Here is a 14,633-nt window from a genome sequence, read left to right as displayed (position 1 = left end):
TGAGACTGATTGGGCAGCGTAGGGGTGGGGGGGGGGTGTGGATGAAAGCATCCCCTAACAGTGCAAACTTAGAGAAACTCTGCATTCTGGTTTAAAAAATAAATTTGTTCTTAGCTGAAGTGAGAGTATCCTGAGAGGAGGGAACTTACATTCAGAAACATGTTACTGTAGAGGTTCACACTATGGAAGCAACTGAATAGTGAAATGTTACCTGCAAACTGCTTCTTCAGTAAAATGCTCATTGTATAAGGGCAAGAAATGGGAAGCTAAATGTGAATGCACCCCAAAACAAGGTGGGAATGAGTCTATGTTAAATAGTGACTCCCCCACCACTCAATTTATGTCTTCTCAGAACTCAGAACATGACTTTGTTTGAAAGTAGAATCTTTGCATATGTAATCAGCAAAGACAAGGTCATGATGAATTAGGGTGGGCCCTAAATCCAATGACTTACAGGAGAGAAATCTGGAGAGACATAGAGGAGAAAGATATGCGAAGACCCAGGGAATAAAGCCATGTGACAACGGAGGTAGAGATTGGAGTTATACATCTACAAGCCAAGGAATGACAAGGGTTCCTGGCAACCACCAGAAGCTGCCAACAGACAGTAAAGGATTCTTCCTTAGAGCCTTCAGAGAGAGCATGGCCCTGCTGACACTTTTATTTCATACTTCTAGCCTCTATAATTTTGAGAGAATAAATTTTTATTGGTTTAAGCTACCCAGTTTGTGGTATTATGAAAGTCCTAGGAAACTAAAATAGAAGGTTGAAGGATTTTTTGAAGATAATTATGTCTACCAATTAAAAAGCCTTATCTCCTTTACTGAGACCCATGAATGCAGAGCAAATGTACTCCTCTGGAATCTTTGCTTACTGCCTATCTTAAATTTTCCAGTCGAGCAGTGAATTACTAATTCAGCACATAAATTGAATTTAGTTGCCCAAACATGATAGTGCAATTTTCCAAAGTATTTAATTTACTTGGCTCCTTGATTTGTTTATACTCAGAGCATCTGAGTCATTTAGTTGTGTAAGTAAAGCGATGTATTTATACACAACTCTTTGTGTATATGCATATATGCATAATTTGCACAGGAATATGATTTATTTTTTCCAGATTCAACACTATTCTAATGCATTAGAGTCTCCGATAAGACAGCAACCATCAGTTATACAAGCCATTAAGCAGAGAAGAATTAACTTAAGCAAAAATTTACTGATGTGCAGAATACTTAAAAACATTATCTGTTGCATATATGCCATAACATAGTTCATGATTTTATGTCAGCCAAAAAAGGTTTTGGTGATAACTTGTTTATAAGAGAGGGAATATGCCCTCATAAGATCATAAAGTTGTTAGACTGATTTTCACTTGTGAAGGAGAGAATTTTATAGCAAAACATCTTAGTATTTCACTGTACTCTCTCAGAAGTCCTCTACATTTATTGTCTAAGTTTATGTTATAAGAAACTAACTTCTCTATGCGTAATTTTATATTTGGTTCAGTAATATCCTTTTTCTTCCCAAATACTGGTGAAAATGATGATGCGACACATTTATCCAAATAATTAAAATACAGTTATTTCTTCTTTTTAAGAATACAATAAGATTGAGAAAATGTTAGAGCTTTATGAATCCATCATTATCAACAGGTTAAAAAATAAAAATCATATGATCGTATTTATGCAGGAAAACATTGGACAAAATCCAACACCCATTCATGATAAAAACTCTAAGAAAATAAGAATAGAGGAGAAATTCCTCAACTTAATAAGTAGCACCTACAAAAAGCCAACAGACAATATCATGCTTAGTGAAAGGTGTGAAAGATTGAATCCTTTTCCCCTAAGACTGAGAGAAAAACAAGTATATCCACACTCACCACTCTTATTCAACAAAATGCTGGAAGTTCTACCTGGCACAATAAGTCAAGAAAAGAAAACAAGAATGCCTAGATTAAAACAGAAGAAATAAAATTGTCCTTATTTGTAGAAAACATGGTTGTCTACACAGAAAATCCCAGCTAACTCACAAAAACCTCTTAAAACTAGTAAGTATGTTCAGAAATGTCACAGGACACAAGATCAATACACATAAACAAAAATTAATCAGATTTTTCTATACCAAAAATGAACATGTGGAAACAGAAATTTAATACACCATACAAATTACAATTGCTTCAAATAAGATAATTAAGCAAAAATCTAATAAAACCTATGCAGGATCTATATCTTAAAAATATAGACATATGCAGGATCTATATCTTAAAAATTCAGACATTAATGAAGGAAAGCCCAGGAAGATCTAAATAAATGGAGAGACATACTATATTCATGAATTGTAAGGCTCAACATTGTAAAGATGTCAATGCTACTTAAATGGATTTATAGGATTAATACAATTTCCATAAAAACCCTAATAAAACTTTGTAGAAATGGACAAACTTATTCTCATATGTATATGGAAAGGCACAAAGCCTAGAGCAGATAAAATAATTTTGAAAAAGCAGAATGAAATGGAATGAATGAATCTAATTGATTTCAAGACTTATAAAGCTACAGTCATCAAGATAATATAGTATTAGAGAAGGGATACAGATTTAATACAAGAGACACAGACTTATGGATCAAAGACTTAAATGCAAATAAGACATCAATAGGACGGAATAGAGAACCCAGAAAAAGCACATAGAATAGGTCCAACTGATTTTTGACAAAGGTGCAAAAGTGATTCAATAGAGGAAGCATAGTTTCTTCGACAATTGGTGCTGAAGCAATTGGAAATCAATAGGCAAAAATTAACTCAAAATAAAGCACAGGCCTAAATGCAAAGTGTAAGGCTATAAAACTCTCAAATATACATATTATAATCCAATCTTTGAGGAGCTAGGAACAGGCAAAATATTTTTAAACTTGACATCAAGAGCATGACTCATAAGAGGAAAAATCATAAATTTGATCTCACTTTAAAAATTGTTTTACTTGGCAAAAGACTCTGAGAAGAGGGTAAAAAAAGTTACAGATATGAAGAAAATATTGCAAACCATGTATCTAACAAAGGACTAGTGTCTAGAAAATATAAAACATTCTCATACTCAACAGTAACAGACAAACCAATAATCCAATTAGAATATGGAAAAAGGACATAAGACATTTCACTGAAGAAGATATATAGATGGCAAATAAGCACATGTGAAGATACTCAACACCATTAGCCTTTAGGGAAATGCAAATTAAGAACATAAAGATATCACTACACACCTATCCTAATAGCTAAAATAAAAAATATGAAAAATACCAAATGTTGATGAGGATATGGAGAAACTGAATCACTCATATGTTGCTAGTGGGAATGTAAAATGGTATAGCCGCTCTGGAAAAGAGTCTGGAAGTTTCTAATAAAAAATAAACATGTTCTTCCTATATAACCCAGTAATTGCACTTGGGCATTTATTACAAAGCAATTAAAACTTATGTTTTCATAAACATGTACACCAATGTTCATAGCAGGATTATTCATAGTCATCCCAACTGGAAACAACTCCGTTGTCATTCAATAGGTAAATGCTTACATAAACTGTGCTACTTCCATACCATGAAACACTATTAAGCAACAAAAAGGAATAAAGTATTGATACACACAGCAACTTGGATAAATCTCAATAGCATTATGCTGAGTCAAAAAAAGAAAATGTCAAAAGGTTGCACACTACATGATTCCATTTAATATTTTGAAATTACAAAATTGTAGAGATAGAGAACAGATTACTGATTCCTAGTAGTTTTGGAGTGAGGAGGGAGATATCTGAGGCTATAAAAGGGTAGCAAAAAGGACCCTTGTGAGAGAGTAATTCTGTATCTTGACCTTGGTGGTGGTCACATGATCTACAGATGTGATCAATTAAACGAAACATATATAAACGCATACACAAATAAATGAGTGTATAAAAACTGTTGAAATGTGAATGAAGTCCACGAATTGCACCAATTTCAATTTCCTGGTTGAGGTATTGCACTGTAGTTATGCAAGATTTTACCTTTGGGGGAAACTGAGTGAAGTGTATATGAGCTCTGTGTTTATTATTTCTAAAACTACAATTAATCTATAATTACATAAAAATAAAAAATTTAAAAAATAAAAGCAAGTGTAAAAATTCATAATTTCTCAACCATTTATCACACTGATTTTGGACATCTATATGCAATAGAAGCCGATGTGGGCTCACTGTTTCTATAGATACCTTAGCCCAGCCTCCACAAATTCTTATGTAGAAGGTCTGCAGTGGGGCACAGAGGCTTTAAATTTTTTTTAATTTTTATTTTTAAGTTCCGGGTTACATGTCCAGGATGTGCAGGTTTGTTACATAGGTAAATGTGTGCCATGGTGGTTTGCTGCACCTGTCAATCCATCACCTAGGAATTAAGCTCAGCATGTATTAGGTATTTTTCCTAATGCTTTCCCTCCCCCATCCCACCCCTCGACAGGCCTCTGTGTGTGTTGTTCCCCTCCCTGTGTCCATGTGTTCTCATTGTTCAGCTCCCACTTATAAGTGAGAACATGCAGTGTTTGGTTTTCTGTTTCTGCATTAGTTTGATGGGGATAATCTGAGTATAAGAATATATATAATATATGCAATATTATTAATAATATATGATATGTAATATTACTATTAATATATGATATGTAATATTATTAATAATAATATATGATATGTCATATCATTAACATATTATATATATAAGAATCATGACTCCCATTATTATTAAGCAGGCTTTCAACAAGTTAGGTCCTCCAGAACCCTGCAGAGAATTTAGATGTAATTGGCAAAGACCTCAGAGGCTTTCGAATACTTATGACAAAGCTCAAGTATGTGTGGCTTACTGGGTTAGGGAGGATCTCAAACTAATATTTAACATGAGTTGACTTTTCCTTTAAAAAGTATTCTTACATTTTTGATGTATTGATTGCTTAGTGCACAAATAATGCAAAAGTAAATAAATCATACTAAGCTAAAAAATTTTTATGCATAGCTCCAGATCTCAAATCACAAGAGATATGCACTCTTACTGTATTGCCATCTGACCAAACATGAAAAGTTGTTTTTTTCTAAACAGGAAAACTTTATAAACATATGTAAACAGAGGATCAGAGGGGTTAACTGGATTTTCATGTGGCTAGTAGGGAACAGATTTAGAGCCTGCTGTAGTTGACACAAAGCTTGTGCTTTTCTACAATATACTTGCTAAGCAAGTATATAATCAACAGAAATGGCTGATGGAGAAGATAGATACATACATGTTTTATAATACAATTAACCTAGTGACAATGCTGTGTCATAACAAGTTATTATTCTATCTCATATAATCAATGGCCTCATAATATTTTTGATAGTTCTGTAATATAAGCAGAGAAGATATGATTGTTCTCCACTTCATAGATTAGAAAATGTTGATGCTTCTCAGACTAGTGCTCCTTATCCCGTGGTTTTTAACCTTCTACAAGTATTGTAATCACTGAAGGCTTACTCAAATACATATTTCTACGTAGTAGAAGTCCTAAATCAGATGGTATGGGATGCAAGCTGGGTGTTGAGATTTTTTTAAGCTCCCAGATGATGCTGACGCTGTTGGTCCACAGAACACACTTTGAGGACCAATGTTTTGTATCATGGTTTCTTCTTCTCATCCCACTTTTCATAGTGCAGCATATGGTATCATCTTGGCATTCCCATCCAACACCCATGAGTTCAATTCTGCAGAGTTACTAGAGAGCATGTTTTGCATGTGACCATTTAAAACTTAACCAATACAAAAATTTACAATCTACTCGTGAGAATCAATTTGTAGGAATCTTGCTGACTCACCAGCACTGTACCTACATGAAATTTTGAGGGTCCCTGCTTCTCAACCATCTGTTTGGATAGCTGATCTAATAAAATGAACTTTCAAATTGTATTTTTTTGGAGGAACAAAATAATTTAATTTGATTGACAGTTGAATGATCTGTCAATTTATATTGGTTGAGTCTCACTGGAAACAGATGACTCTTGTGTGATTCAAGAGAAAACTAAAAGCCTAAAAAGTATTTGAAAATTAAGAGTTTTCAGTGTCCTCAGGACACCTGCCTACAGCAGGGTTTCCCAACCTTGGGATTGTTGACTTTTTGGGTCAATAGTTCTTTGTTGTGAGGGCTGTCCTGCACATGTAGAATGTTTAGCAGCATCCCTGGCCCCTATCTATGAGGTGTCAATAGCAGCCGCTTAGTTCTGACAACTAAAAATGTCTCCACAAATTGCTAAATGACCCCTGGGAGGTAAAATTGTTCTGGATTGAGAACCACTGACCTTGAGAAAGTCAACTTCCACTCATTCTCTTCCTCCTCCTTCCCTGAGTAATTTAGTCCAAGAGGCATTTGGTGAGGCTCCATAATGTACGCGACTGTGTGTTAGAGGTGGATGAGGTGATAGGGAAGTGCAGTAGCCCAGAGCAGTACATGTGAGCATGAGTCGGAAGGGCATCCACACAGGGTTTGGAAAATGAGTCCAGGGTGTCTGAGCCTGTGATGAGTGAGGAGAAATTTTTGTGCAAGGGAGATAGTCTGGGACAGGCTTTCCCAAACTGAGTGGGATGAAGACTGTTTCAGTATATGAGGGTGGCCAACACAGGATGTCAGAAAATAAGCAGGGTGAGGAGGATGTCCATCTAGAAAGGTGGACAGTGTGGGGGCATATGAAGATTGAAGAAAGCATCCATACAGTTGGGCAACCTGGCTCTGGTTGTGACAGCCAGAGTGAGGTAAGCATGTGACCCCATTAGGAAGAAGTAGACAGCAGTGATGGGAAATTGGACACACTCATGGGAATTGATCCCATAAGTAATCACATTAAGGATAATGGAAATAATATTTTTCACTATCAAAAGAAAAGAGTTACAAATGAAAGGGGAAAAACCAGGTGTTGGATTAGAATTGGAAATTTTGACATAACTCATGACACATATATAAGAGGTCTATAGTAAGAGGTTTATTGAAAGGAATTGGCTTATGTGATTGTGGAGTCTATCTAGGTAAGTCTGAAATCTGTAGGGTAGGCCATCAAAAAGGGCAGGCTGGAATTCTCAGGCACAGGCTGATGCTGCTTTTCAGAAGCAAGAAAGGCTTAGTTCCACATTTGAGGTCTTTTAATTGAGTCAATCAGAGAAATTCAATATCTGGGATAATCTGTGCATTACTTAAAGCCCATTCATTGTAAACTTTAATTATTTCTACTATCTTCACAGCAACACGAAGACCAGCGTTTTTTGTTTTGAATTTTTTACTTTTTAGTTTTTGTGGGTGAACTAGTCTTTGAATAATTGGTTATTGTACCTTAGTCCTCTTCACATGTCAAAAGGTCATCACAACACACATAAATATTAATGTGTCCCCTACTTATATCCCCAGAAAGGTCCTGGGAGTGATGATACCTCAGTAGCAACAAGCACATCTGACGCCCACATCTAAATGACATTGTATATTGAAACAAGAGTTTCCTGGAGCAATGGATGGATCCAGGGCTGTGGCAGAAAAAAGTACAAGGTGATTCTGGAACAGTTTATTGTACCACAAGTTAAGTGCTCACAGAATTATGGAGATATGTCAAAAGGACACAGCACCCAAACTGAGGAGGCTCCTACTGGTGAAATCCTAGACTATTTGAGCACCAAAGTAAATAGCAAAATATTATAGTGCATTGGCTATGCTAAGAGTGCATTAGTCTACAGTAATATAAAATAAATAGGCCGGGCATGGTGGCTCACCCCTGTAATCTCAGCACTTTGGGAGGCCAAGGCAGGCAGATCACCTGAGGTCAGGAGTTTGCCACCAGCCTGGCCAACATGGCGAAACCCCATCTCTACTAAAAATACAAAAAAATTAGCCAGGCATGGTGTCGGGTGCCTATAATCCCAGATACTCGGGAGACTGAGGCACAAGAGTCACTTGAACCCGGGAGGCGGAGGTTGCAGTGAGCCGAGATCATGCCACTGCACTCCAGCCTGGGTGACAGAGCAAGACTCCATCTCAAAAAAAAATAAATTAATAAATAAATAAGTAATAGATAGATGACAGATAGTTTGATGAGAAATTTATATTTATATATTCTCAAAGTACTTCCCCCAAAAATATTTATTAATTAACAGCAAAGGGTCATTTCACTGAGAAGAACCCTGGTAGACACCACCATAATAAAGTCATCAAATTTAACATGAGCAAAAATGAAACATACAGAAACCATGTTCCACCTGATAGAATGCAATAAGAGGAACACAGCATCACTTGCGTGATATTCCTTTCGAATATTCAAACATTGAATCTAATCATGAGAAAATATCAAACAAACCCAATTTAAGGGACATCACACAAAATAGCTAGACCTGTAGTTATTCCAGAAAGTCAAGATAATGAAAGCCAAGGAAAGAGGAACAGATCTACAATGATGAGGACTAAGGAGGTGTGACAACTAAATGCAAAACATAATTCTGGACTGGGGCCTTTTGCTGTAATGAACATTATTGGGATAATTGGAGAAATGTGAATTTGGTTTGGGCATTATATAGTAGTAATGTTACTTTCCTAATTTTCATCATTGGGCTATAGATTATGTTATATAAGAGAATGACCTAATTTGTCATTATTAGGGAGACAAAAGTATTTGTCTTTCCACAACAAATGATAAAACATCAAATGGTTCAGGTAAAAACTTTCTACACTTGAAACTTTTTTGTGAATTTGATATTTTTAAGAAAAAATAAAACTACTGTATTATTTCTGAGAATACAGATAATGATAAGGCAGATATTTTGCTTAGATACTCAAAATACATTGGTCTAGGATCGGGTCCTGAGTTCTGTAGACCAAATAAAGCAATTTGTAAATGTGTTCAGAAGTGATGCTTGTATGGAAAAGGCTAATTCATGTTAGTCAAATTCACAAGAGAAGGCAGTATAAATCCCAATATAAAATTGTTTAATAACAATTTTTAAATATATAATGTCCAAGGGAATCAACCATACAAAATCACTGGGGGAATACTCTCTCCATGCAAGGAAAATATTTAATGTTAGTTCTAAGTAAATCAGAAAGGTATGTTTAATAAACATGGAGCAAGAGTTGAAGGATGGTTAACAGCTAATGTCATCAAGTTATTATATATATAATATAATATATATAATATAATACATATATACACACACATTATGTGAAAGTAGAGGGCTTTGAAATAAAAGAGACCTAGATTCAAATTCTGGCTCCCAGCTTTATTTATGTGATCTTGAGCAAATTCATTAAACTGCTTAGCTTCAGTTTCTTCTCTCAAGAAGTGGGAATAGTAACTCTGCAAGACTGATTTGAGGATTAAATACACTAGCACAAGTAGCACACAGCTTATACTAAATAAATGTTAGCTTGTGGTTACTATCATTATTTTGCCAGAAGGTAGGCTAAAAGGTAGAAGCCCCTTCTTTTCTAGACAACCTTGGTAATGTACTGTTAAATTCTTACTTTCTTAACATTTCTCGTCTCTCCAATAACTTTCTGCTTTGGGTTAACAGTATTTCTGCAGATTGGGTGCAATGCTATGGTAGGCTAGAACTTTAAAGAAGTAATACAACCATTCTTTTATACGATGCCTAACCAAATGCTTGAGACATATTGTGGGTTTAATGAATGTTTGATTAATGAATAACTACATGAATAGATAATAGCTATAATTAGAATATGAGTGGCTTTAAATGTCTTCAGTCTCACAAATCATCAATGAGATAGATTATTTTTTATAATAGTTATCTAATCTTAGTCATCATAGAGGTTTTTTTTCCCTAATTTCATTCTCAAACTATAATCTTAGCTAAAAGTATTAGCGATACCTTGAAGGTGTGAGATACTTTTTGGAAAAACAGTGGTAAACTTAGCCAAAAAAAAAAAATTTTATATATATATATATACACACATATATATATATACACATACACACACATATATATACATACACACATATATGTGTGTATATATATACACATATATACACACATATATATACACATATACACACATATATATACACACACATATATATACACACACGTATATATATACACATATATATATATATCTTCTGGCGAATTCATTCTCTGATGATTCCAATGCATAAGTTGTTACTCTACTAGTAAACTTAATGCATAAAACAACACTGCATATGCCTACAAACTGCTATTTCTAGGAATGGCCAAATTATTCCCTAGGTTGTTCATCACATGTACACTGCATTGTAAATTTCATGTAGGGTGTAGTATCATGGCTAATTGAAGTTTATAGATTCTATTGTGACTAACATGTATCCATAATAACAAAGAATAAAGAGAGCATTGTGATAAAGAAACAGCTCATATGCAAATGTCTGGGGGTTTTGGAAGAGTTTAAAGAGTTAAACTAGTTCACTTTTAAATGCTTTAAAATATAGCTGATATCTACAGCAAATATGATTTTAAACTACCATCTTTTATTCCTGTTTAAAAATGCCCCATTTTTCCTCTTGAGAAATTGGTGTCAGATCCCTAAGCTTCTCATTCTGTGCCTCAATCCTATTACTTTGTGAGCTAAAAGGAAAGAAGGCAAGAAGGTCATGTCAGAGAGTCCGTTGATGATAAGTTTTCTGAGTGATTGGACATAGCTAATTTGTACCTCATTGTTCTTGGGGCCACACACTCAACAATGCATCTTTAGAGTGTGCCCTGAAATCACCTCATCAGTGAGATGAGCGGTTTAGCACTAAAATTCTACACCTGGTAGGTTTAGTTCAGTCTCCCATCAAACCACTTTTCATTTCCTCAGAAATCCTAATGAGGCTTCTGGACTTAAAAGTAGTGTATCTTTTGCTTTCTAAATGACCACCTTTTTTAAGAGGGGAAAAAAATATCCCTTTTTCTCTCACACAAATAAGAACATCTATAAATAGATGCCCAGTGTCTGTCAAGAGAAATGATATCGCAGTTCTTTTGACCCATTTTCAGCCACTTTACATCATGTAAATAGCAGTTGTTTATCACCTCACTGACACCCATACACGAAGCTTCATGATGTTAATTAATATCACCACAGGCAACCCCTAAGCTCTGCGCTTTGCAATTAGTATTGGCTGGGGGCAGAAAAGCAACATCTGCCAAGGAATATTTATTTATTCAATAGGTTTTCTAGAACCCATCACTATAATCCCTTCCCACAAAAGTGAAAACCTCCAATAGCATAAATCATTTGCAGTCTGTGACACTAAATTGAACAATTGCTAGTACTCCCAAAATAGCAGTTGCCTTATTATTGGAATGGGCTTAAAGTGAAAAAGCAAAACAGAGACTCCCTCTTCTCCTACTCCTGATGCATACCTTCTGCCAGAATACACACAAAACATCAAATCCCTTATAGTTTCAAATCATAAATCTAATATGGTCCAATTGTGCTTTAGCCTAGCACACCCAACACTTGTCATTGGCCCAAAAGGAGTAGGCATTAATTAATTATAAATAAATAAAATGCCATAAGTTGAATATTAACTAAATGATTCATTTTTCTTCAGTTTTTAGATATTTCCTCCCCCTCTGCAGTCTACTTCAATAATTTTCAGCTATGAATATTTCATGTCCTTCTCCAGTTAATTATTTATGTTGATGAAATATAGCACTTACTATGCCCTTCTAGAATTCCAGGTTGAACACAGTTCCCAGCTATTGCACAAAGAGGAAATAGAGCTCATAGAAGGTTTTGGTTTGTGAAAAATATTTTAGAGGTTTTTTTAAAAAAAATTAAATATTTCCCAACCCATTGTATTCCTACAAAGTAATTCCATTTGTTACTTCCATTCCTGATTGCTGAATATCGCATCAGATATTCTTAACAATTTCTAGGCTGGGCGTGGTGGCTTACGTCTATAATCCCAACACTTTGAGAGGCTGAAGTAGGGGGATCCCTTGAGTCCAGGAGTTTGAGACCAGCCTGGGCAACAAAGCAAGACCCTCGTCTCAATTAAAATAAAAAAAAATTGCAACCTCTTACAAAAGAGACTACCAGTCAAATTTCAGAAGTCGGGATAATGCTATAGCTACTTCCCAAATTATAATAAATGATGCAAGACTAAAAAAATTAAACATTTAAGAATCTTTTTGTTTTCAGTATTAAGCTGTTTTCAATCAGAATCTCTAGTTATCAGTTATAGTCCTACCAGAAGTAGTCTTCCTAAAATCCTGGACCAGATTTAGAGAAAAGGAATCTAGTTCTTTACTTAGTGGGGGAGGAAATCTGGGGTAAACGAGTTTAGAAGACTATTGCTTTCATGGCTTTTCTTCTTAATGTATCTATTAACAAACAGCTAAATTGATTTCTGGAGAATCTGAGGCCTCATTTTCTGAAATAATACAATAAAGAAAGAAATCACTAAAAATTAGCTCCAATTTAAAAAGAGGAAAATAAACTAGAAGCATGAATATTCCACTCATTGTAAACTGTTTCCAGACGTTATAGGAATTACTGATAGGGCAGATGGCTTGGGTGTCTCCTTAAGAAAAAGAATACAAAATTAGGAAGCTAATGTTACTTAGAATAAGAAAAATGCACAAGAAAGTATAAATTTCTAAAAGTCAACAAATAAACATTCCAGAAAAACAACAATACAACATTTTATAAATTAATGACCTACTATACTTCTTTCATGTTTTTATTTCTCACATTTTTTGGCTACATGCTCTTTGATCACCTTTTTATACAACATTGATTTGTTAATAGATTGTTTTTCCTCTAACATGAGTACTGAATTTTTTTTAAATTATTGATCATTTGGAAATGTTTCTTCCAGATTCAAATTTGTTTTTGGTACTTTTGATGTAAACTTTTATGATGTCATCAAATTTGGAACAAATTCTAATAAATATCATGTATACACTTTTTTTTCAAATCAGATATAGATATAGATATACTGTAAGATTTGGAAGATTTTTTTCATGGGTAATCTGCTTTTGCTTCAGCTCATTTTAAACCTTGTTTCTCCTCTGTATTCATCAGGGTTCTCCAGAGAGACAGAACCAACAGGATATATACAGAGAGAGATGAGAGAGAATTTATTAGGAGAATTGGCTTATGTGATTATGGAGGCTGCGAAGTGTCAGAACAGGCCATCTGCAAGCTAGAGACCCAGGGAAGCTGGTAGCATGGCTCAGTCCAAGTCCAAAGCCCTCAGGAACTGTGAAGCCAATGGTGTAAATTCAGTTCAAGGCGAGAGAGCCCAGGGGTCACTTGTGTAAGTCCTGGAGTCCAAAAGCCAGAGAGCCTGCAGTTCTGATGTCCAAGAATAAGAGAAAAGTATACCCCAGCTCCAAAAAAAAAAAGAGAAAAATCACCTTTTTATTCTATCAAGGCCCCTAGCTGATTGAATAGTGCCTTCCTACATTTAGGGCATATCTTCCCCACTCAGTCCACTGACTCACACTTCAATCCCCTCTGGAAATGCCCTCACAGATATACCCAGAAATAATTCTTTACCAGTTCTCCAGGTAATCCTTAATCCAGTAAAGCTGACACTGAAAATTGACCACCACATCCTCTGTTACCCAAATACTTCTGCTGCGGGGTATCTTCTGCTACATATCGGAGGGTAGGGCTGTTACTATGAGAGTCTGTGAATCACCTAAATACATCCCATAAAAGGGTCCTCAACTCAACTTTTATTTAGCAAGACTTCATAAATGTCCATGGTCACTACAATGACACTCCATTGAAAGTAAATGACTCTGAAGCTCCACTTCATTATTAGCTTTGGGATAAATGATGATTCCCCTATTATTGCCTGGAAAAGAAAGAAAAATATCAACATAATGGAATAGTGACATAATATTAACAAAATGGAAACACTTTACTATGAGCATAACCTTCCAGAGGACAAATATAGGGGATGCTACTATATTCAATATTTGAAATCCAATCAATGCTACATAAATAATGGAAGATAAAGAATATTTTGGATATATTGTGTTAAGCCATAATTAAAAATCTGATGCCACATTGACTACTTTGGTATTTTCAAGTGACCTATCAATTTATTTAATCAATCTAAGGGATCACCTAAATTATCTCAATGTTATGATTAGGTTGATAAATGTGAGAAACAGAACAAGTTGAGAAGCAATTTATTTTTGCAAGCAATGAGAATAATGTTTCATCTCATACTATCTGTTTCTCATATGAGGGGTAATTTTGAGAGAGCCAGTTCCTAGAGGAACTCTCCCAGTGTTTTTAAACTTAGTTCCTTTGTACTCTAGATGGAGCACTTCACCTTCTGCTTTCACTGTTTGTTTCATCAAGACTGAGTTACAGTCATGGAGCATTTTGAAAAGGCTTTCATTAGAAGGCTTTATTGGTGGTCTTCAAAAATAATGAAGAAATTTCAACTATTCCATACAAAATGGCTCCTCCTATCCATGCCGCCACGCTTATGTGTTTTAATGATTGCTTTCCCAAAGCACATTTGACCTTTCGGTTTCTGGTTCACAGCATAAGAAATGAGTGTGTTGCTTAGTTCCTCATTATTTAAGTGGTCCAAGAACATTTCTTTAGAG

Source organism: Pan paniscus, chromosome 17 (genome assembly GCF_029289425.2).
Source record: "Pan paniscus chromosome 17, NHGRI_mPanPan1-v2.0_pri, whole genome shotgun sequence".
Lineage (NCBI taxonomy): Eukaryota > Metazoa > Chordata > Mammalia > Primates > Hominidae > Pan > Pan paniscus.
The sequence above is the reverse complement of the archived record's forward strand: the minus strand, read 5'-3'. Positions refer to the sequence as shown.